This window comes from Erinaceus europaeus, chromosome 19 (genome assembly GCF_950295315.1).
Source record: "Erinaceus europaeus chromosome 19, mEriEur2.1, whole genome shotgun sequence".
Taxonomy (NCBI): Eukaryota; Metazoa; Chordata; class Mammalia; order Eulipotyphla; family Erinaceidae; genus Erinaceus; species Erinaceus europaeus.
The window spans coordinates 49486466-49511216 of NC_080180.1; the positions used below are offsets into that span (position 1 = coordinate 49486466).

Sequence of the window (24751 nt, forward strand, 5' to 3'; positions counted from 1 at the left end):
GCTTTCTCTCCCCCCCCCTCTGTCTTCCCCTCCTCTCTCTATTTCTCTCTGTCTTATCCAACAACAATGACAGCAATCACAACAACAATAATAATAACGATAAACAACAAGGGCAACAAAAGGGAAAAAATAGCCTCCAGGAGCAGTGGATTCATAGTGCAAGCACTGAGTTCCAGTGATAACTCTGTGGGTAAATAAATAAAATAAAATAAAATAAAAAAGGTATCCATGCCTGAGGCATCACCATAAACTGAAGATGAACAATGCTCTAGTCTCTCTTACGATCTCTCTGTAGACCTCTCTCTCACTAAAATAAAACAAATAAACAAAAAAAATTGTTAAAGAAAGCAAATGAGTAACTACATCTCCTGAACAATAAAGATGAGAGCCAGGAGCAGATGGAGAGAGAAGGGGAGAGAGAAGGGCAGAGCGGGCCAGTATCACCATGCACAAGGACTCAAGTTCAAGTCCCTGGTCTCTACCAGCAAGGGAGAAGCTTCACATGTGGTGGAGCAATGCTGTGGGTGTCTCTCCTTCTCTCTGTCTCTCCTTCTCTCTGTCTCTCCCTCTGTATCTCTATCTCATCTTCTAGGGTGTCTCTCCTTCTCTCTGTCTCTCCCTCTCTATCTCTATCTCTCATCTTCTATTAAATAAATAAATAAAAAGACTGAAAAGAGAACAGAAGTTTTGTGTTATTTTGGACAGCATCAAATGCTGAGAAAACAGAGATGGACAGAAAAACAGATAAGGAGATGGTAAATCTGTCAGTTTGTGTTTCAGCAAAGAAATCAGAGGACTTTATGAAAATAGACAATCTCAGACCATCAACCGAAGTCTCTCTTGCTTGCTATAGTCTCTGAAAGGGTCTGATTGACAGTATTTAATCTGTCTATAGATTATGTGGGTTCAGATCCCTTGGCCACTATTAAACAAATAAGTCAGACTCATTTTTTGTGTTTAAAGAAGGCTTATAAAAGAAAAGTCACCTGGCTGAAAAACTATCTTGACTGGGAGAGTTGTCTTTTTTATTTGTATTTATAAAAAGGAAACACCTCAGCATGCTTCACTTCAGACTGTGTCCAGAGATGTCAGGCATGGACTGTTAACCCTTCAGCCTCATTGCTTGGGTGAGACCCTTCCTTTCATAGGATTTTCTAATTCCATTCTAGGTGGTTCACTTCCTAACAAAGTCCCAAAACCTAAATATATACTAGGTCCCATGAGATAGAGCATATGTTCACATGTATCCATAAATCAGGGCAAAATATATACCTGAAAGCAAAGGGACACAATAGTCTGCAGTGAGTCTGTATAAAGTTCATAATGAAATAGTGTCTACTTAGACTTAGATACCCTCCTCAGCTACTTCCTGTTACACTTCTCTTACTATAAAGCTAACTTTATCAAAGCAAGGACTGCAAAAGATGAATAAAGACAAGAGACTGGCATACTTTAATGACTCTTTAGTCACTATCAGGCCACTCCATCAGCTGGGGCCCTAGTCAGGGAGTCCTGAGATTCCCAAACAGATATGATGGGCCTAGACCTTGAATAAATCCCTCTCTCCATTGTTACTGGTCATTTCTATCAGGAACAACAGAATAGACATCTTTGTGCCCCCCCCCCCATAGGGCCTTGCCCTCAACTTAGACCAACAATGGTAGAGAATGTTCCCCATCCTCCAAAGGGAGGATGGACAACATACTCTATGCTACACCTGAGGAAGATGGGTCCTGATATTGGGGCAGCTTGGAATGTTCCTACTCATGACCACAGAATGTGAGCTCATTTCTACAGGGATACAGAGGTCACATAGGCTCCTAAACTGAATATGGGCCCCAGATCACATCAAATCCATGGGATTTACAGTCAACAATATTTATACAGCTTTCCCATATTTGGGAGCTACTCTCTTCCCTAACCCAGCTTTCTGGTCCTTTTTCCAGCCATGACATCATCTCCCCAGACAATAACTTGGATCCACTTGCATATCAGATGTCAGGCTTAGAGGAAAAAAGAAAAAAAAAAACTAATATAGCCACAGGCCCTTTGGAATATAACTAAAATAGGCCTACTAGCTATCTATAAAACAGAGATGCCCCACCCCACCCCTAACTCTTCATCTGCACTACCACAGCCTTTAGGTTCATGATTAGTCAACAATTTGGCTTTATATGTTAACTGTCTTTTCAGCCACCAGGTTCCAGGTGCTAGCATGATGCCAACCAGACTTCCCTAAACAGACAACCCCACCAATGTGTCCTGGAGCTCCGATTCCCCAGAACCCCACCACACTAGGGAAAGAGGCAGGCTGGGAGTATGGATTGACCTGTCAATGCCCATGTTCAGTGGGGGAAGCAATTAAAGAAGCCAGACCTTCCACCTTCTTCATCCCACAATGACCTTGGGTTCATACTCACAGAGGGTTAAAGAATAGGAAAGCTATCAAGGGGATGGAATATGGAGTTCTGGTGGTGGGAACTGTGTGGAGTTGTACCCCTCTTATCCTATGGTTTTGCCAGTGTTTCCTTTTTATAACTAAAATAAAAAATAATAATAGTAATAAAAAAAATAATAATAAAAAAAGGAACCACTGGGGGGCTTGGTGGTAGCAGGTTAAGTACACATGGTACAAAGCCCAGGAACTAATGTTAAGGACCCTGGTCCGAGGCCCCGGCTCCCCACCTGAAGGGGGGTCGCTTCACAAGTGGTGAAGCAAGCCTTTGAGTGTCTGTCTTTCTCTCCCTCTCTCTGTCTTCTCCTCTTCTCTTGATTTCTCTCTGTCCTGTCCAACAACAATGACAGCAGTACCAACAATAATAACAGTGATAAACAACAAGGGAAACAAAAGGGAAAAAAAGCTTTCAGGAGTAGTGGATTTGTAGTGCAGTCACTGAGCCCCAGTGATAACCCTGAAGGCAAAAAATAAATAAAAATGAAAATGAAACACTGACAAAAACCACAGGATAAGAGGGATACAATTCCACACAATTCCCACCACCAGAACTCTGTATCTCATCCCCTCCCCTGATAGCTTTCCTATTCTTTATCCCTCTGGGAGTATGGACCCAGGGTCATTATGGGGTGCAGAAAGTGGAAGGTCTGGCTTTTGTAATTGCTTCCGCACTGAACATGGGCGTTGACAGGTCGATCCACACTCACCTGGGAGAGTTTTTGTTTTGTTTTGCTTTTAATAGAGACAGAGAGAAATTGAGATGAAATGTGGGTAAAGACACAGAGAAAGAGAGACAGAGACCTGAAACACTGCTTCACAGTTTGTGAGGCTTGCAGGTGGGAACTGGGAGGCTTGAGCCCAAGTCCTTGCACAGGGCAGTGTGTACACATCACCCAGCCCCCAACAGGTACAATTTTGACCTTTTGTGTCTGAGGTTGCCTGAGATTTGACCCCCAGAGCCACATGTACTGGAGTGCAACTTTGACTTGTCTTTCTTTCTCTCTGTCTTGTGGGAAATCCTCTCTCTCCCTCACTGTAGTAAACACTTCTCTTAAAGAGAGAGAGAGGTCAGCAAGGGCAACAAAAAGGAATAAATAAATATTTAAAAAAAGAAAAAGAGAGAGAGAGAGAAGTCTTACCTCTTTTCAGTAAAAAAAAACGCAGACTTATTAGTCACAGTAGGTATTATTACTATTTATAATGTCTGTTGTAGTGAATGGGTTGGATATCTGGGTATTCTACATAGTTTATTATTCCACAAAAATTTAGAAATCATCATCTGGAAGAACTCTGTGTTAACAAAGGAGGTACACGTGTGTCGTACTGGATGGACCTCCTTCAATTTGTGTGGCATCCTCCCATCTTCCTACTTGCATTTATGCCCAAACCAAGGATTTTTTTTAAGTACCAAGGCAATAAATTCTGTCACCCCAGACAACAACAAGACCACCTTTTAAATATGTCATCAGGCAGTGCGATTGCTATGGAAATAAGCCCAGAGGCAGTCTGTATCAAAAAAAAAAAAGTGGTACTGACAGAACCACAAGTGGACACTGCAGCACACACAACAAGGAGACAAATCCCCCTCCGTCCCTTTTCTGTTCAAAGACATGGTAGAGAGCAAACTTGCCCCAGCCCTCAGCCTATGACGGACCACATACAACTTCATAAATCAGAGAAAGATGTTTGATGCTTCTCTTCTACAGTAAGCCCAAGTGGCCATAAAGCATGAAATACACTATCCTGAGTGCACTCTAGTTTTACAGGCTTAAGACAAGGAGAAGGATGCACCATGCTCCCATCTCATCCTGGTTTCACTGTATTTAATGGCCATTTTAATAGAGTGAAATGCAGTGAGGCTGTGGGCTGAGTCATGGGCAGTGAGAGAAGGGCCAGAGTCTCAACCATTTGACTTTGCTTTTGAAGCAGTTCCTCCACTGTGTGATTGGTAGTTGCATTGTATATAATTCCCAAGTCTGCAAAAGGCTGGGAGGGCATCTGAATTCACAAGGAAGGTAGGTGTTTTGAAGTCAGGAGGAGACAGGGGACTCGCTGGCTGCCCACTCTGCTCTGGGCAGAGGTTGAGAAGGTGGCTGGAGTGTGTGCTGTTAAATGCTTAGAAAGAAGAAACCATCATGTGAGATGGGAGAGAGCATAACAGTTATGCAAAGAGACTCTCATACCTGAGGCTCCAAGTACCAGGTTCAATCCCCTGCACCACCATAAGCCAGAGCTGAGCAGTGCTCTGGAAGGAGAAAGAAGAGGAGAGAAGAGGAAGAAGAGGGGGAAAAAAAGAAGGAAGAGAAGAAACCACCATAGCAACTTTCTCAGCATTGGGAAAACTTTCGTCGACATAGAGTGTGTTATAACATCGTAGAGGATTCCAGAGTATCACGTTATAATCTACCATCTCTGTGTGTTAACATCCTGAGCCTCACCCAAACTAGTTTATCTGACATTGTAAGATTGAGGGGTTCTTGACTAAGTTTCCATGCCCCTCTCAACCTCCTTCCCCTTGGCAACCATTATTCTGCAGTCAGAATGGACAGTTTTTCCTTGTTTGATCATCTGCTTTGTTGCTTTGCCTTCCAAATATGGGTGAAATCCTATCATATCTGTCTTTCCCCTTCTGAATTATTTTGCTTAGCATTCTCTCCTCCAAAGTCATCCAAACTACCACAAATGAAGATGTGTTGTCTTTGTTGTGCCTGTGTGGTACTATCCCACTGTATCTGTACCACATCTTCTCCATTCATTGTCTGTTAATGTCAATCTTCAGAAGACTGGCCTTTGGATCAGGTCATTACTTGCTGTGGAGAGGGAATGCCTGCCACTAATAAGACTCTAGCAGCATCTGTAGCTGCACAGCATCCCCTTTCTGATGACCAAAAATGCCCACAGACAATGCCAAGTGCCACCTGGAAAGAGAACTCAAGAATCTCTGAAATGCAGAGAGACCTGCACAGATGAACATTTGACATTTTCCTTTTTGAAAAAGGTATTTTGCAAAAAAAAAAAAAAGAGTAACCATATCCTTTTCCACCAAGAGGTGTAAAAAGAGGGTATGATTTCTCAATCTTCGCCCTACTGGAGAAAGGCTTTCTGGGTTTACTCACCAGGAAGAAGCAGAAATCCTGGCACACCTCTCACATTCAATAGCATCCAGAGACATGCAGTGATCACTCCATGACAGAACCCAAACGTTGTGCTAAGTTTTCAAACCACCACCCACTTCCCCATCTCTGTTAACATACGTGTCTGTGATCAAAAGAACACAAATTCTATATACTTCATATCTGCAGTGAGAGATGTGTTATGAGGCTAGGTTATTAAAAAATGAAGAACTTTAATTCTACTGAAGGCAGTCCCATAACTGCTGATGGGGCAAACTTGCACAATTCTTTCCCCCAAGAAAATGCACACAGCTAGTAAGCACACTGCACAGGGTGGAGTGCGGAAATTTAAAGAGATGATAGATGACTGACACTTTTTCCCTTCCTGGTTTCAAGTATCCTTTGACTTCATTTAAAAAAATCCTATCAAACACAGAAACTAAGAGAGTTTTATATTTATTTATTCATTTATTCATTTTTCTGTCACCAGGGATTTCACTGGGACTTCTACCTGCATGAAAATTCCACCATTCCTGGTGGCAGTATTTCTTTTTCTTCTTCTAGAGACAGAGAGAAAGAGAGAGAGAGACAGACAGACAGACAGACAGAGACCTGCAGCACTATTCCTTCAGTCATAAAACTCCCTACGGGTGGGAACCAAGGGTTTTTCTTGAACCCGTGTCACCGTGCACGGTTATGTGTGTTTGCTCTTCCGGGGGAATCACCACGTGGCTCCTAAACACGGGAAATTTGGAGGGTTTTCTGGTCTGGTTTTTTCTGGGGTTTGTTTGTTTGTTTGTTTGTTTAAGAAACCACTAGACTCATTATTTCTAGTATCAAGTGCTGGACTTCAGTGTCTCATTATTAAGCATGTATTACAGAAGTTTACCTCTCATGCTCATACTACATGCATTTTCTTTCAGAACTCTAACTTATAAACAGAAAAACATTAGGAATAGTAAGATTTCTGGAGATCCTGGCTTCCACCTTTATATACTTCTACTCAGATGTGCCCAAGCTAGCTCGAGACACTATATACTGTTTCAGATGCAAGTCTCTCTACAGAAAACAGGAGGAACTTAGGATCTGTCTTCTGCCAGAGTACCTCGGGAATGCTTCTTCCTATTATGACAAGGCCAAGCATTTGTTACCCTGGAGAAAGGGAAGATCTGAGTATAAACAAAGGAACATCTCAAACCTCCAGCTTGGAGTAATGTGGAGAGAAGATAGGAGACAAAATTTACTTTTTACAAGCACCTTCTGTTTCCTCCCAAGAAACTTCATTTGCGGTTTTTGTTTGTTTGTTTTACTGCTGTTTGTTATGTGCTAACCTCCCCAGACAAAAGTAAAACTATGTCCCAATATTTAAATAAAGGCCAAGCATTGCTCAAATTTCAAATTGATTTCCCAGCACAAGGATTCCATATACACTGTGGCGCCTAGCTGCAATCTGCAGCAGCTTCACTGAGGTAATGTAAAAGTGATGGTGTAAATATTTTTTAAATTTTATTTATTTATCTATCTAATTATTGCCACCAGGATTATCACTGGGCCTCAGTGTCTATGAATCCACTGCTCCTGATGGCCAATATTTCTTTTTCTGTATCTTTGAATTTGATAGGGCAGAGAAAAATTGAGAGGGGAGGAGTGTAGAAAGGGAGACAGAGGGAGTTCTGGCGGTAGCGCAGCGGGTTAAGTGCACGTGGTGCAAAGCGCAAAGACCAGTGTAAGGATCCCAGTTCAAGCTCCCGCTCCCCACCTTCAGGGAAGTCGCTTCACAAGCGGTGAAGCAGGTCTGCAGGTGTCTGCCTTTGTCTCCCCCTCTCTGTCTTCCCCTCCTCTCTCCATTTCTCTCTGTCCTATCCAACTATGACAACAATAATAATTACAACAATAAAACATCAAGGGAAACAAAAGGGAATAAACAAATAAATATTTTTAAAAAGAAGAAAAATTATAAGAAAAAAAAAGAAAGGGAGACAGAGAAACACCTATAGCACCGATTGACAACTCATGAAGCTTCCCCACTGCAGATAGGGACTTGGGGCTTGAACCTGGATTCCTGCACATAGCAACATGTGTGCTCAATCAAGTACACCAATGCCTGGCCTGCAATTGTGTATTTCTATAGAGAGAGGAGACATATGTATACCTTACAATCCAGCATTTCACATAAGTTGGCACTCAGAAAAGAGTAAAGAAGAAACCTCCTAAACAAACAAACAAACACCTAGAAAGTTTAGCTCGAAGTCCTTTCCTCCTTGTGGAAGTTCTTGGGCAGGCTGCTCCACCTCCTTGAGAAATATCCCAAATGTGAACCAGTGAAATAGCTCACTTGGATAATGTGCTACTTTGCCATGTGTGTGACCAAAGTATGAGCCCAGCCCCCACTGCACTGAAGAAAACTTTGTTGCTGTGGTCTCCTTTACTCTCTCTCTCTCTCTCTCTCTCTCTCTCTCTCTCTCTCTGTAGGAAGAGAGAAAGAAAGAGAGAGAAGAGAGAGAGGAAGGAAGAGAAAGAAAGAAAGAAAGAAAGAAAGAAAGAAAGAAAGAAAGAAAGAAAGAGAAGAAAGAAAGAAAGAAAGAAAGAAAGAAAGGGAAAGAATGGAAGGAAGGGAGGGAGGGAGGGAGGAAGGAAGGAAGGAAGGAAGGAAGGAAGGAAGGAAGGAAGGAAGGAAGGAAGGGGAGGGGAAGGAGAGGGGAGGGGAGGGGAGAGAAAAGGAGAGGAGAGGTTCCCTCAAGTGTAATTCTACCCAAATACAGAGTCACAATATCACTTCAGACATAATTTTGGTCAACACTATCCATTACTTTCTTTCCACCCAACAAAATGATTTCATGAAATGGAAAGAGTGTATCATTCAGGCCCCTGCTTGAAAACTGACTAGCTCATGAAAGCAACTCCTCCCCAGACAAAAGTAAAACTATGTCCCAATATTTAAATAAAGGCCAAGCATTGCTCAAATTTCAATCTGACTTCCCAGCACAAGGATTCCATATACACTGTGGAGCCCAGCTGCAGTCTGCAGTAGCTTCACTGAGGTCACCTAAAAGTAAAGGAAGCAGACTGGGAGGTGGTGTGTCCAGAAGGGTACACACATTACCATGCTCAAGGACCTGGGTTCCAGGCCCTGGTCCTCACTTGCTGGTGAAGACTGCTGCAGAGGATCTCCCCTGTCCCCCTCAATTCTCTCTATCTCTATCAAAAAGAATGGAAAAAAAAAAAAAGGAGGGTGGGAGGGAGGGAATACTTCCTGAATGTGCACGAAGCCCCAGCAACAACCCTGATGGCAGAAAAAAAAAATTAATGTTTTATTTGTTTATTATTGGATAGAGACAGAGAGAAATTGAGAAAGGCAGCAGAGATAGTGAGAAGAAGAGAGACAGAAAGATACCTGCAGACCTGCTTCACTGCTTGTGAAACTTTCCCCTGCAGGTCCCCACCTGGGGGCTCAAAACTTTCCTTGTGCATTCAACCAGATGCACCACTGCCTGGCCCCAAGAAAATCAAATTAATTAATTGATTAATTGATTAAGTAAAAGGAAGCAGTTCTGACAGGGGCACCTTAGCATGTGGGCTGGAATCCAGAGAGCCTGCCCTTAACATTTTCTTCCCAGAGGTTTTGGGGAACTCCTTAGGATTATGACAGGGCTTTACCCTTTCTACTGTTTTATATTCTTTTCTCACCTGGCCAGATGTTCCACAGCTTTCCAAACACCCCACTCATTTTTTATATAGTCCTACATCTTTTTACTGGGATCTTTCAGCCTACCAGATTTTGTTTACAGCTCTGAGTTTTCATTGTTTAGGTTGGGACTTTACTTTTATGAGGTGTTGGAGCAGAAGGGGGAGTGAGGGAGGGCTTTGCTTTTATTTTGTTTCCCACATATTCTTCTATTCCTTCACTGGGTGTTGGCCCCTCTGCAAAGATGATAATCTCTTTTTTTTTTTGTTTTTGCATTTTAGGAGAAATTCTCAACAGGTCAAGAATCTTTACTAGGGGTTAGGCAGTAAAGTTAGTCTTCTTTTCCTCTACATTGATGCTAGACCCAACATGAGATGAGAGCTGGTGTGTTAAGTTCTTTAAAAATGCTCTTGAGGGCTGGAAGGACAGCATAATGGTTCTGCAAAAGATTTCCAGGCCTGGGGCTCCTAGGTCCCAGGTTCAATCCCCAGCACCACCATGAGCTAGAGATGAGCAATATTTCTGGTATTTCTCTCTGATTTGTTCTCTGTATCTCTTTCATTAAATCAAAATAAATTTAAAAACATGTATACATTTTTATATTTTACTTATTTACTATTTATTGGATAGAGATAGAAACCAAGAGAGAAGGGATAGAGAAAGGGAGAAAGAAAGAGAGACACCTATAGTACTACTTCACTTCTTGCACAACTTTTCCCTTGCAGGTGGTGACTAGGGGCTTGAACCTGGGTCCTTGCATACTGTAATGTACACATGCAACTAGTCATGCCACCCCACCCACCGCATACAATTATTTTCAAAAAATGCTCTTGAGGGAGTTGGGCAGTAGCTCAGCGGGTTACGTGCACATGGTATAAAGCGCAAGGACCAGCGTAAGGATCCCGGTTTGAGCCCCCGGCTCCCCACTATAGGGGAGTCTCTTTACAGGTGGTGAAGCAGGTCTGCAGGTTTCTATCTTTCTCTCCCCCTCTCTGTCTTCCCCTCCTCTCTCCGTTTCTCTCTGTCCTATCCAATAATGAAGACAGACAACAATAATAACTACAACAATAAAACAACAAGAGCAACAAAAAGGGAATAAATAAATAAATATATATATATATTTAAATGCTCTTAAAATAGGCTCATGCTTTCAGTTCTGTTCAGGAATAGTCTGTTTCTGTTTTTCTCATCTCTGTTACTTGTTGCTATTGTATTTCTACAAAGTGCATGAAAGAAAGCTGTTAAGAGTATAACCTCTTAATCTGAGCTAAATTTAACCTGGGAGTAGATAGACTAAATCATAGAGAAGAAATTCAAATCTAGGGGTCAGGTACCAGTGCACCTGGTTGAGCATGCATGTTACAATGCACAAGGACATGGGTTCAAATCCTTGGTCCCCACCTACAGTGGGGAAAGCTTTACGAGTGGTGAAGCAGTGTGGCAGGTGTGTGTGTCTCTCTCTCTGTCTCTCTGTCTCTCTCTCTCTCTCTCTCTCTCTATATATATATATATATATATATATATATATATATAATCACCCCATTCCCTCTTGATTTCTGGCTGTGTCCAATAATAAATAGTTAAAGATTTTAAAAAGACATTAAAATCAGTTTTCAATGATCTAAAAGGAGAAGAAAGGAAGGAAGGAAGGGAGGAAGGAAGGAAAGAAGGGGGAAAAAGAAAGAAAGAAAGAAAGAAAGAAAGAAAGAAAGAAAGAAAGAAAGAAAAGAGAGAAAGAGAGAAAGAGAGAAAGAAAGAGGACCAAAAATTCAAAAACAGCATTTCCAGAAACCACTTGCTTCCAGGTTCAGAGTGAGAAGTTGCTTTATTTTTTTAACTCTAAAGTGAAAGAAAAGGCCCCATTTCAATGTGTAAATCCTTGCCCCCTGCCACTCTACCCTTGTGCTTGGCTCTGAACCAGGGGGACAGGTAAGAAATCTCAAAGGAAAGCTGAACAGTAGTTTTCTTTATTCTTGGAGCACCTGTTAAGAGGTTATGGGGGTTTTATATACAGTAAATCGAACTCAATTTCTCTCTCTCTCTCTCTCTCTCTCTCTCTTTCTCCCCTGCCCCCCCCCCCCCCCGCTTTCTCTCTCAGGGCTGGGGGATGGAGGGAGCTCATTAAAACATATCCTTTGCTAAGGTTTCATTGCCCAGAGAATTGATGTAACGCTCAACCCCCAGGCACGCTGCAAAGTGTGATTTCAACCTTTCCAAGCACATTCTTGTAAATTTTGAACTTTAAATATATTTCCCATCATTTTCTTGGCTAAAGTGGATGTTGAGTTAATACTTATTTAACAACAACAGTGATTAAATAAGTTATTTCTTAATAAGCCTGTAAATTTCTATGCATAGTTTTCCCTAACAGCATGTGTGTATTACTCTGAAGTGTAACTAAGAGGTTAGCATAACAAACCATTCAAGGAAGTCAGCAGTTAACTCCAACACTTAAAATAGATCACCATACAGCTTTTTCTATAAGAATAGGAAGCTAACAATCAATGTGATAGAGGAGATCTCCATTCCACTATAAAAACATGGGAATGGCAAAAAAAAAAGTAAGTGATGACATTAAATAATATGTGTGACACAAATAAGATGATGAAAAAAGTTACAGTAGAAAATTAAGCTGAGAAGAAAAACAAGGTCAAGAAAATTCCACATAGGAGATAAAAAGAAAGACTTGAAAACCGGAGTGGGGGAGTTGAAAACATGGTGTCAAATAAAGGTCCAGGATGTGAGGATCTGGGTCTGTCATACTCAGGGAAATGGCAAGTCCAGGAGGTGGCACAGAGACTAGAGAATTAGACTTAGAAGTATGGGGTTCTGAGTTCAATCCCTGGCATCAAATGCACCAAAATGATGTTCTGGTTCTCTCTCTCTCTCTCTCAATCTCTCTCTCTCTCTCTCTCACACACACACACACACACACACACACACACAATGGTATTGCACATGTAAGAAACTATAGCATAGCATAAATGTAACCTTTTTTAAAAAATTGAGGTAGCACTTCTATATGATACTGCATATGTTTGGGAAAACAAAATTCTGTGACTGGCTTTTATATGAAATTCATTTTATTACTGTGGTTTGGAAATTAATACACAGTATTTCCAGGTAGGATTATCTTCAATAAAGTTAGGGAGATGGGCAAGGAGGTAACAGCAGCAAATCTGCTCAAACACATGAGACTCTGGGTTCAATGCCTGGCACCTCATAGCCGCAAAAGAACTTCATGGATGGTGGCATAGTGCTTATTCTTGTACTGTTTCTCATTGTGTAGCTCTCTCATCCCCAAGATTAGAGGGAGTTACTGGGTGGTAATTAACATGAGTGAGATCCCAGCACAACATGAAGAAGGAGGAGGAGAAGAAAAATGGGGGGAGACGGGGGGAGGGAAAGAAGGAGGAGGAAGAAGAGAGAAGTAAAGAAAGAGGAGATGGAAGCAAGAGAAGGAGAGAGAAGGGGAAAAGGGGAGGAGAAGGAGGAGGAGGAAGAAAGGAGGAGGAGGAAGAAAGGAGGAGGAGGAGGAGAAACCACAGACAGCAGCACTGTCTTCAGATCCTAAGAATCATTTTGTCCATCAGAAAACAAAAGACAGAGGAGAGGGCAAAGTCCAGCTTGGAGGGAATGCCTTGATAGCTTATTCAATACTTGAGAAGAACTCATTTGTTAGGCCTGAATTGAGTGACTGGTTTGCAAAGAACGGAATGGCCACCTGGATAAGTGTGTTCAGTCCACATGAGTGACATCAAGGAAGATAGGGTTGGACAGTCTTTTTCCATGAGCAGGAGAGATTGTACTGACAAGAGTGAAATGGCGGCACTACCTCCCTTGACTCACTGGAAAACTTCAGGCTGGAGGTCTTATTTACCACGTATCAGTTTTAGTCCTTTCCCAAAACTTACTGTGGGGGTCCTTTGGGAACTGATGCTCAGTTCTTCTGATAAGATTATTTATTTTGGCTATTGTTGCCAGTCCTAATAAACTATAAAATATATTTTTTTTTCAAATTGGGATAAGCAAGTGATTTCCTCTTTTCCTGAATTCTGGCTGGCATCAAAGAAGCCTGAAATCGCTTATGTAGACAAGTCATCTTAGGTACACTCATTGCATGCTTTGTTGGGATCATCTATTCACTGGGCCCTAAGATAATGAATGAAATGAACAATAGACTGGCATACTTAAATGATGACTCTGTAGTCACTATCAGGCCACCATATCAGCTGGGACCCTAGTTGGGGAGTCCTAAAATTCCCAAACAGACATGATGGGCCTAGACCTCAAATAAATCCCTCTCTCCATTGTTACTGGTCATGCCTATCAGGAACAACAGAATAGACCCCCCTGTGGGCCCCCATAGGACCTTATCCTCAACATGGATCAACAACAGTAAAGAATGTTCCATCTTCCAAAGGGAGGATGGACAATGTACTCTTACCTTCCACCTGAGGAAGATGGGTTCTGAAATTGGGGCAGCTTGGAATGTTCCTACTCATGACCACAGAATGTGAGCTCAGATCTACAGGGATGCAGAGGTCACATAGGTTCCTAAGCTGAATATGGGTCCAGATCACATCAAATCAATGGGGTTTACTTACTTGGATGATGCCGCATCCCGATAAATATCTGGTGGGGCGATGTTGCTAAGAACTGGCAGCCATGGGACCAGGGTGGAACGGATGGTTCCAGAAATTATCCTCATGGAGGAATATAATTTGGAATCGACCAAGTGGACATGGGGGCTACGGAACCATACTGGGGCACAGTATTCTGCAGTGGAATAGCATAATGCCAGAGATGATGATCGTAGTGTGGAAGTGCTTGCGCCCCATGAGGAGCTGGCCAGTCTTGCAATGATGAATGTCTTTGTTGATCTCACAGCAGCCTATGACACGGTCTGGCACCGTGGTCTCCTAGTCAAGATCTCAAGATGCCTGCCTCCATGGGTGGCCAACACTATATCGTTTCTTCTCCAAAACAGAAGATTCCGGATGCATCTGGGTGACAAGTCTAGCAGATGGAGACTTGTCTCAAGTGGCCTCCCCCAGGGCTCTGTTCTGGCTCCTACGCTACTTAATATTTACATCAATGACCTCCCAGGAACTTCTTCAAGGAAGTTCATCTACGCCGATGACATCTGCTGTGCAACTCAGGCATCAAAGTTCAACATCCTCGAGGAAACACTCACGAAAGACATGTCTCTGATATCTGATTACTGTAAAAAATGGCGACTAATCCCTAGCACTGCAAAAACGGTATCATCTGTTTTCCATGTACACCATGCCTCGGCCTCACTTAATGTGCAGCTTAATGAGCTTAATGTGCAGCTTGGCGATACGAGAATCCGGCATGAAGCCCAGCCAGTCTATCTTGGCATTACTCTCGATCGCACCCTGTCATTTCACGAACATCTCATAAAAACTGCAGCAAAGGTGGGCGTGAGGAATAACATCATTGCAAGACTGGCCAGCTCCTCATGGGCGCAAGCACTTCCACACTACAATCATCATCTCTGGCATTATGCTATTCCACTGCAGAATACTGTGCCCAAGTATGGTTCCGTAGCCCCCATGTCCACTTGGTCGATTCCAAATTATATTCCTCCATGAGGATAATTTCTGGAACCATCCGTTCCACCCTGGTTCCATGGCTGCCAGTTCTTAGCAACATCGCCCCGCCAGATATTCGTTGGGATGCGGCATCATCTAAGTTCATTTCCCACGTCTACGCTCGACCGGACCTGCCAATATACGCGGATATCTTCGCCCACCCTGTCCAACGCTTGACGTCTCGTCACCCAATCTGGTCCCCTATGCCTACACTGAACTTCTCTGTTCCAGTCTCTTGGAAACAGAGCTAGCAGTCAGCTGAGGTAAAGAACAAACACCTCATCACATACCCCTGCAAGCGTCAACCCGGCTTTGACCTAGCACGTTATGATTGGGCCCTCCTCAATCGCTATCGAACAGGCCATGGCCGGTGCACCGCTATGTTCCATCGCTGGGGAGCCAGAGACGACCCGAACTGCCCCTGTGGCTCCAGACAGACTATGACCCACATAGTCAACGACTGCCACCTCTCCAGATTCAAAGGAGGTCTCGAAACTTTACATCAGGCTCAACCTGACGCTGTTGACTGGCTACGGAAGAAGGGCAAACACTAGAAGAAGAATGGGGTTTACAATCAACAATATTTATATACCTTTCCCACACTTGGGAGCTATTCTCTTCCCTAACCCAGCTCTCTGGTCCTTTTTCCAGCCATGACATCATCTCCCCAGACAATAACTTGGATCCACCTGCATATCAGATGTCAGATTCAGCAAAAAAAAAACAAAAACACTAATACAGTCATGGGCCCTTTGGAATACAACTAAAATATGCCTACTAGCTATCTACAAAACAGAGACCCCCAAATCTTCATCTGCACTATTCCAGCCTTTAGGTTTATGATTAGTAAACAATTTGTTTGGCTTTGTATGTTAACTCATCTTTCAGCCACCAGGTTTCAGATGCTACCATGATGTCAGCCAGACTTCCCTGGACAGACAGCCCCACCAATATGTCCTGGAGCTCCGCTTCCCCAGAGCCCCACCCCACTAGGGAAAGAGAGAGGCAGGCTGGAGTATGGATCAACCTGTCAACGCCCATGTTCAGCGGGAAAGTGATTACAGAAACCAGACCTCCCAGCTTCTGCATCCCACAATGACCCTGGGTCCATACTCCCAGAGGGATAAATAATAGGAAAGCAATCAGGGGAGGGAGATGAAATATGAAGTTCTAGTGATGGGAATTGCGTGGAGTTGTACCCCACTTATCCTATGGTTTTTGTCATTGTTTCCTTATTATAAATAAATGAAAAAATAAAACAGAAAAGAAAGAAAAGAAACCCAAATTACCATCCAAGCTTGTCCCTATCTGGATACCTAATTCTGGGCACGTTATCATCAGCTTATTATTCATCAGTGAGGCAGGAGAAAAAAAGAGTGGGTTCTCTTAAAAAAAAAAAAAGAATTTGTTGGAAAACTAAATGGTACAATTAGCACCAGGGTTTCTGGCCAGTTTTCAAATCAGTGTTCTTGAATTACATTGGCTTGTTTCATTGATGAATCATAAACTGCTTTTAATCTAAAGATTAGTAAATGATAAATGAGAGCCATTGGCTTTGCACAGTCTCTCTGGACCAGTCCAACTCACAGTTATTTTATGGTATTGACCTTAAAATTTTAGTTAATTTATAGTTTGGTCATCCTTCAACCATGAGTGGGGGGAGACATGCACCACTGGAACAAAACCTTAGGGACCACTACACTATATTAACTATGTTTGGAATCAAAACACATTTTTTCTAAAGTGATTTATTTCTATTGTCTTGTAGAAAATATATATATATATATATATATAGTATTGACAAAGAGTAACACACCTAACAAATTTACCCTATTACTGTGAATGATTTTTTTTTATAGAACAGAAAATTTTTTCTAGTATAATCTACCCCAGAATTCATAGACAAATGGAAATCTAGATAGGAGTGGTTAATATAAAGTCAGTATTAATTTAGTATCACAGGCAATGCTAACAAAGACCCACTGTTAAGTAACTACTAAAGTTCTGTGTTGCAAGTCTTCATTTAAGAAAAAAAAATCTTGAAACAAGATGAAGCCTAATAATCATTGTGAACCTGTTTTTTTTTTTTTTTTTTTTTGTCATGCTTAGGTTCCAAGAAGCATGTGTGTTCAGTTAAATCTCACAAAATTGAAGAAATAACTGTGCCTCCAATTTAAACCTCAAAGGCTTCAGGAAATCATGAGGAAGCCTGGAATCATCAATCAAAACAGAACAAGGCAACAAACACCTTATTACTTGAAGATATCATTCATAAATCTCTATGTTATTCCCCTGAGAAAAACCATGTACATTAACTTGTATCTACCATTCCATTTATCAGATCCCTTCACCCACAGCACTCAAGAACCAAAATGGTAACATACTTGTCAACAACACCGCCATCACTAGTGAAGAAGACCAGGGAGGGAGGTGGAGCAGGTAAAAGGAGTCAGTTGGATAGTGATGAATGGTATTAGAAGTTTCTTTTTACTGAACCGCACACCTGCTTTAGATGTCTCTTCTGTCCCTCTTTGGGTTGATATCAGCTACTTTCAAAACTCCTAATATCCCAACATTTTGTGTTAGACTGTGAAAGTCTACCTCCTGTAGGCTGTGGTTGTGTGATAAGCAGATAACACAGCTCTGTGGGTAGAAATTGGGGGTAGATAGAGAAGGAGAGAGAGAGAGAAAGAAAGAGAGAGAGAGAGAGAGAGAGAGAGAGAGAGAGAGAGGGAGAGAGAGAATGAATCCTGCCTGCAGCACTGCTTCTCCCCCTGCAAGTGAAGACTGGGGGCTTGAACCTGGGTACTTCTGCACTGTAACATGTACACTAAGCAGAGTGTGCCACTGCACAACCATGAACTATTAACACTTTTATAAACTTTACCTACCTGCTCAAAAAAATAACTCTAGTCTTTATAGACAAATAATCTTAAAGTTTAAAGCTGAATAGAGTTCACCTTTGCATTCTTCTGTTCACTTTTTTCATTAGAAGTTAACAAGTTAAATGAAAAACTTTCAAAGGGCAGTGTTTTCACATAAATCTAAATGTTAATTGAAAAGTGTAAGTTTTTCAGCTATTCAGATGAATATTTGACTTCTCTCCTTTGTTTTGTTAATATAGTAATGACATCACTCGTGTTTTAAGTATGAGAGCAGCTCTGCTCTAACATTCTGGCCTAACTCCCACGTTGCTATTATGTGATATCTTTTTACATATTGTTGGATTCAACGTGCTGATACTTTTATGAAGAACTTGGTATCTATGCTCATGAGGACTGCAGTTTCCTCTGCCCTTTTTTGGTTACAGTTTTGACAGGTTTTGGCTCCAGTTTACATGAGTTTCTCAAAACAGCTTGAGAAGTATTCCCAACCCCTCTGCTTTCTGAAAGAGTCTGTGCAAAACTGGCATTTCTTCCTTTCTTAGAATCTGCTCAAATTCTCCACCAACCCCATCTTAACCTGGAGCTTACCTAGAGGCAGAGATGAACTGTGGTAACACATTCTATTCTGACCAGTTTGCCTGAGAGAAAGTATAATACACATTTTTCTTTTTTTTTTTCATTTTAATAATATTAATAAGTACTGATTTACAAATCATAAAACTCCAAGAGTATATCTTTACACCTCTGTATACATGTTTGGTATAGATGAGTGTACCATTCACTGTACTCACCACCAAGGTTCATGGGACCCCCTCCTTACGATAACCACAGAGCTGAACAAACACTTTCTGGTGGCATCTCATTTAAAGTTTGTTATTCAGAGATACACAGTTACAGGTAGAGTGCACACATTACCATGGATGAAGACCTGGGTTCAAGGTCCCTGTCCCCCCTCACCCAGCAGAGGAAAGCTTCAAAAGTGGTAAAGTAGTGCTGCATCTCTCTCTCTCTCTCTCTTTCCTCTGTTTATAAAATAAATTAAAAAATTGCCACTGGGAACAGTGGAGTCACCATACAGACACCCAGTCCCAGCATAAAACCTGATGGCAAGTAATAATAATAAAATAATAAAACTTGCTATTCAACACAGTAATCATGACTATGAATAACAGTTAATGGATTACAAAACTCAAAAACTGACATGACGTTCACACATACACACACACACACACACAAAGTTTAAGTCAGTGAAAATTGACCTGGTTCTACTGTTAGAAGCCCAGTGAAGTCACCCATGTTCAAATCCAGCCAGCCCAGGTACAGGGATGAGTATACTTCCAGAACATTACAGACCACACAGAGTATGATTTTTCTTTGCTGTCACAGCACCCACTTACTGCCCAGGCTCCTGATTTCCAGCAAAAACAAAATTATCATGGAGCCTATGAAGGCATTTTTTTAATTGGTTCAGTGAAATAAAATTCGTCAAAAGCAGGCAGATTTGGAATATTCTGGATACACATAATTTTTGTCTTTAATCTCCCCAAGTCCAAATTAGAATTTGAAGACTCTATTTCACGGACCAAAAGAAGACGTCAAAAATTCTCTAGCTGATTAGACTTAGATCTAATAAGTTTAACTATCTAGTAGAAAGACCTCATAAGCCTATTGGATACAACAAATGACACTAATGCTTTAACAACTGGGAGAAAGTTTAGCCTCATCAGATAAAGAAAGGACTACAAATGCTGGATAAGGTCAAGAAATTGGTTCACTTAATGATGGCCTTTTTGGTAAATACCAGACCACCCCATCATCTGGGGCTCTAGTTAGGGAATCTTTGGATTCTACAAAGATATGATGGTCCTAGACCTCTGATAGATGCCTCTCTATACCATCACTCGTCATTTCCATCAGGAACATCATCATAAGTCCTCTCATGGGCCACTCCAGAAACTTGTCCTCCCTCAAGTAGCAATAGTAGGAACTGTCCCACTCTCCAAAGGGAGGCTGGGTCATCCTTCCCTGCCACTCAAGGAAATCTGGTCTTGAGGTGAGTGCAGCCTAGAATGTTCCCAGCTGTGACCATGAACTGTGAGCTCAGACTGACAGGGACTCAGAAGTTACTCCTTTGCTATATATATTTGTGCATGCCCTGGGTCCAGTTGATGGAGTAAACAGTTAATTTTATTCATAGATTTTCTTAAAGTTTGAGAGTTACTCTCTGCCCTAATGCAACTTTATAACCCTGTTCTCAACTTTAACATGATCTTCCCAGACAATATGTTTGTCCACCTCCATATTAGCTATTGAACTCAAGGAATAATTACAGAAGTCATGGGCCCTTAGGAACATACCTAAAATAGATTTCCTAGCTTCTTTCTATTCTCATCTGATCTACTCCTACCTTTGGGTTCCGGTTTATTAAAATTTTGTCCTGCTTTATATCTTACTGCCATTCGGCCACCAAATTGCAGATGCCATCATGATTCCATCCTGACTTCCCTGGGCAAAAGACCTCACCAATGTGTCCTGGAATCTCACCTCCCCAGAGCCCTACCTCACTAGGGAAAGATAGAAACAGACTGGGGGTATGGATCAGCTTGTCAACGTCCATGTCCAGAGGAAGAGCAATTACAGAAGCCAGAACTCTCACCTTCCACATCCCAAAACGAATTTTGGTTCATACTCCCAGAGGGAAAGAAATGATATGGAAGATGACCAGAGGGCTCTGAACTCCAAGTCTATCAGGATCTGAGGGAGAAGAGAGAAAAAAAGAAAGGACATTCGGAAGTCGTATTAGGTATAGGTGTAACTTAAAAAGAAGGAGAAGGGGAGTCAGGTGGTAGCGCAGTGGGTTGAGCGCACGTGGTGCAAATCACAAGGCCTGGAGTAAGTATCCAGGCTTGAGCCCCCAGCTCACCACCAGCAGGGGAGTCACTTCAGAGGCAGTAAAGCAGGTCTGCAGGTGTCTATTTCTCCCCCCACTTCCCCCTCCTATCTCCATTTCTCTGTCCTATCCTATCCAACAACAATGACATCAATAACAATAATAATAACAACCACAACAATGATTTAAAAAAAAAAGGGCAACTAACAGGGAAAAAAAAATTAGCCTGCAGGAACAGTAGATTCGTGGTGCATGCACTGAGCCCCAGCAATAACCCTGGAGGCAAAAAGAAAGAAAGAAAGAAAGAAAGAAAGAAAGAAAGAAAGAAAGAGAAGAAGGAAGGAAGGAAGGAAGGAAGGAAGGAAGGAAGGAAGGAAGGAAGGAAGGAAGGAAGGAAGGGAAAGAAAAGAAAGAGAAGGCAGGACCATGGGGGGAAGGGGGCAAATATATATTAATATAGAAAGATAGTTATATAAATAATAGTCAACCCATACATGGAACCTTGGGAGAAATACTGTAGCTTTCAATGGAGGGAATGGCAGTACAGAATTATGGTGGTAGAAAAGGTGTGGAATTATACCCATTGTCTTATAATTTTGTAAAGCAATATTAATTAAAATATTGCTTTACAAAATTATACAAAAACATTAAAATTAATATTTTAGTGACTATTTCACTAAAGTTCAAAGCCAAATATAGGGGTCGGGTGTTGATACACCTGGTAGGTCTTACACATTACCATGCTCAAGGACCCAGGTTCAAATCCCTGGTCCCCACCTGTAGGTGTGAAGCTTCACAAGCAGTGAAGCAGTGCTGCAGGTGTCCCTCTCCTTCTCTATAACCCTCCCTCTCCATTTCTCTGTCTTTTTTTTTAATTTTTCCCTTTTGTTGCTCTTGTTTTATCCAATGAATAAAGATAATAAAAAATTTTTTAAAAAAAAACTGCATCACTTAAGTAGATACATATACCATGATTCTCATGTTATGAAGAGCAGGTAGTCCATGAAAAAGATGCATTATCCTTGAAGAAGATGTTCTTTCACTGGATTCTTCAACAACTGTCTTTCCTTCCTTTTTGGAGTACTTATATTTAAGATAAACACTTGAAACCTGACCTGATGGCTCATTCTCAATTTGGAGCCAGCTAATTTCATAAAGCTGGTATTAAGCTCCTCTCTTTCTTGCTCTGGACGTAGTGTACTATATTGAGCTGTTATTGTGGCTTAAAAAATATGTGATGAATATTGTGAACAATCCCAGCATTTTTAATTTAGATTTGCACAATCATAGAAATTAGAGATGGAAAAAATAAGATTCTTCCTCTTAAAGGGAACTGGAGTTTTTGGGACAGGAATAGTTCTCATTTTTCTGATTAATGAAACTAAAAGGGAGAGGTAATTTAAAAAAAAAAAAGCCCTTTGGGAATATACAAACACTATTTTGAAGGAACATATGCACCTCTATGCTCATAGCTACATATTCACAACAGTCAGAGTAGAAGCAGCCTAAATGCCCATAGATAGATGGATGAATGATGAAGTTATGGGATACATACCCTATGGAATACTACTCTGCAGTGAAAAGGTGATATTGTGTCCTATGGGACAATGTGAATGGAACTGGAGGCGAGTATACTTGTGAAGTAAGTAAAGAGATGAAAGACCACCTCCGGAGGGTTACACTCATATTTGGAATCTAGAGAGCTGATACACACGAACTTGCAAAAAGATTGAAAAGTCAAACAAAATGTTTCTAAGACACTGTGAGAACTATGGTGGTTATCTTTGGGCAGGTGAGGACACAGATCTCTGGTGGTAGGTGTGCTGTGGAACTATATACCCTGTAATCTTGCAATCTTGTAACCCACTATTAATGACAAATGAAAAGTGACTTGAAAGAAGAAAAAAAAAAACCTTTAGGTTACTGCTTCTATCATTCAGGGTTTCCAGATTAGCATTATCTCTCCAATGGGGCATCTTCCTCTAAGTCCTCACAATGCCTTTCACGGGGTATCAGACTTAAAACTTACTGGCTGAAAAAGGCTATGTCTGTCAACTGCAGAATATTTGAACACAAAGAAAACGTTGTCAGTGCAATTAACTTTAATATCCAGGTTGACTTAGAAAAAGCTACCATATTCAGCTTCTCAATACTCTTATTTAATTCACCTGATGGACTAGTGCCACACGTAGAATCCTATGTAAATTATCTTGTTACCAACAAGCTAAGCATTGAACTCCTTTCGGCTGCCCAGTAAATTCATGTCTATTTCTATACTGGACTTTTGTAGCTGAGAAGCATCTTACACATCTTTCCTGTTGCTGAGCTCATCTCACACATGAGAAAATAAACTCAAAGAATGACTCCTTGATACTCTGTTCTAGCTTTCTCAGCTATTCCCTAACAAGATACAATATATCATGCTTTTAAGAATAAGCTTTGTGAAATAATAAGCTCTGCTTTCCAAGAGTTAGAGCCAACTGATTTTTAAAACAATCTGAAATTCTACTAAGTGGTTTCACTTGTTTCAAATCAGCTATTTCAAAAGCCAACTCATTGTTGATATCTTTTAGATCCCAAGGAAAGAACAGAGCACATCAGGACTCACGTTGCCATTTCTGTTGTGTCTGCAACTTACAGTCTCATAGATTTCAAAATGTGTTCTTTCCTTTTCCAAATATGCTTCACCTGGTGCCTTCTATGTGACACCAAAGACTGGCTGGAGGAAGACGTTGGCTACAATTCTTTACTCCTGCCCATGTGCTAATAATATCGACATCAGCTGGAGGAAAATAAATCAGTGTTCGGTTTGCTCTGAAAATCCACAAAGGGGTGAGTTCATTGTTCTCAGTATAAAGAATCCAAAAATATATCTGGGAAAACTCTAACAGAACTTGAACAGGACAGGGGCGGGGGTGGTACTCACCAGTAGAAGTTATGCCTTACACAGGTTCTTCTCTTAGGTTCAGATCCCAAAACTGCATGAAATGACTGAGTTACGCTCTGGTTCCTCTGCCCAAAAATAAATAAGACAAGACAAGACAAGACAAGACAAGACAAGACAAGACAAGACAAGACAAGACAAGACAAGACAAAAATAAGGGGCTAGGCAGTAGCACAGCAGGTTAAGCGCACATGGCGCAAAGCGCAAGGACCGGCACAAGGATCCTGGTTCAAGCCCTTGGCTCTCCACCTGCAAAGGGGTCACTTCACTGGCAGTGAAGTAGGTCTGCAGGTGTCTACCTTTCTCTCCTCCTCTCTGTCTTCCCCTCCTCTCTCCATTTTCTCTCTGTCCTATCCAACAACAAGGACAGCAATAACAATAATAATGATAAATAACAAGGGCAACAAAAGGAAAAAAATAGCCTCCAGGAGCAGTGGATTCATAGTGCAGGCACTTCTTCTTCTTCTAGCGTTTGCCCTTCTTCCGTAGCCAGTCAACAGCGTCAGGTTGAGCCTGATGTAAAGTTTCGAGACCTCCTTTGAATCTGGAGAGGTGGCAGTCGTTGACTATGTAGGTCATAAACCGAGTCCCAGCAATAACCCTGAAGGCAAAATAATAAAATAAAATAAAAAGAGTTAGGGCTGGGAGGGGGCTCCTATGGTAGAGCACACATGTTATGTTGCTCAAACACCAGGAAGCTTCACAAGGCAGAGCTGTGCTGTAGTGTCCCCCGACTCTCTGTATTTATCTCTCTGGCCCTTGCCCTCTCTCTAAAAAGAAAGCTTAAAAGAAAGAAAAATGGATGCCGGGGGAGAAGAAGCCATGCAAGTTTTGAGTCCCAAAAATAAGCCTGTTGGGGAAGTGAAAGAGGGAGGGAGAGAGAGAGGCAGGTTTTTAAAATATAACAGAACTTAATAGCAAACACGGGATTAATTATGATTTTTCTTGAGCATTCAGCCCAAGACTAGCGCTTACAATCAACCATGACAATAAAACAGACAAAGCGATTCCACTTCAACTTGATCTATAATTTCACAACTATAATTTATTTGTTTCCTCAGCTACAAATGCTTGGTTGTAATGGAAATGGAGTAGAAAAGGGGGTTGAACGTGAGACCTCAGAGTCTCAGGCAGGACAGCCTGTTTGCGTAGCCATCAAGC

General features: G+C 41.5%; 1 long non-coding RNA gene across 1 annotated transcript in view; it reads left to right on the forward strand.

Moving 5' to 3' along the window:
• The window catches only part of LOC132534643 (uncharacterized), a 56972-nt gene extending 33497 nt beyond the window's left edge, over positions 1 to 23475 (forward strand). The window contains exons 3-4 of the long non-coding RNA XR_009546372.1: positions 17213 to 17310; positions 23220 to 23475. This is a non-coding gene — a long non-coding RNA (uncharacterized LOC132534643). The remainder of the gene's footprint in view (positions 1 to 17212; positions 17311 to 23219) is intronic.
• The last annotated feature ends 1276 nt before the right edge of the window (positions 23476 to 24751 follow it).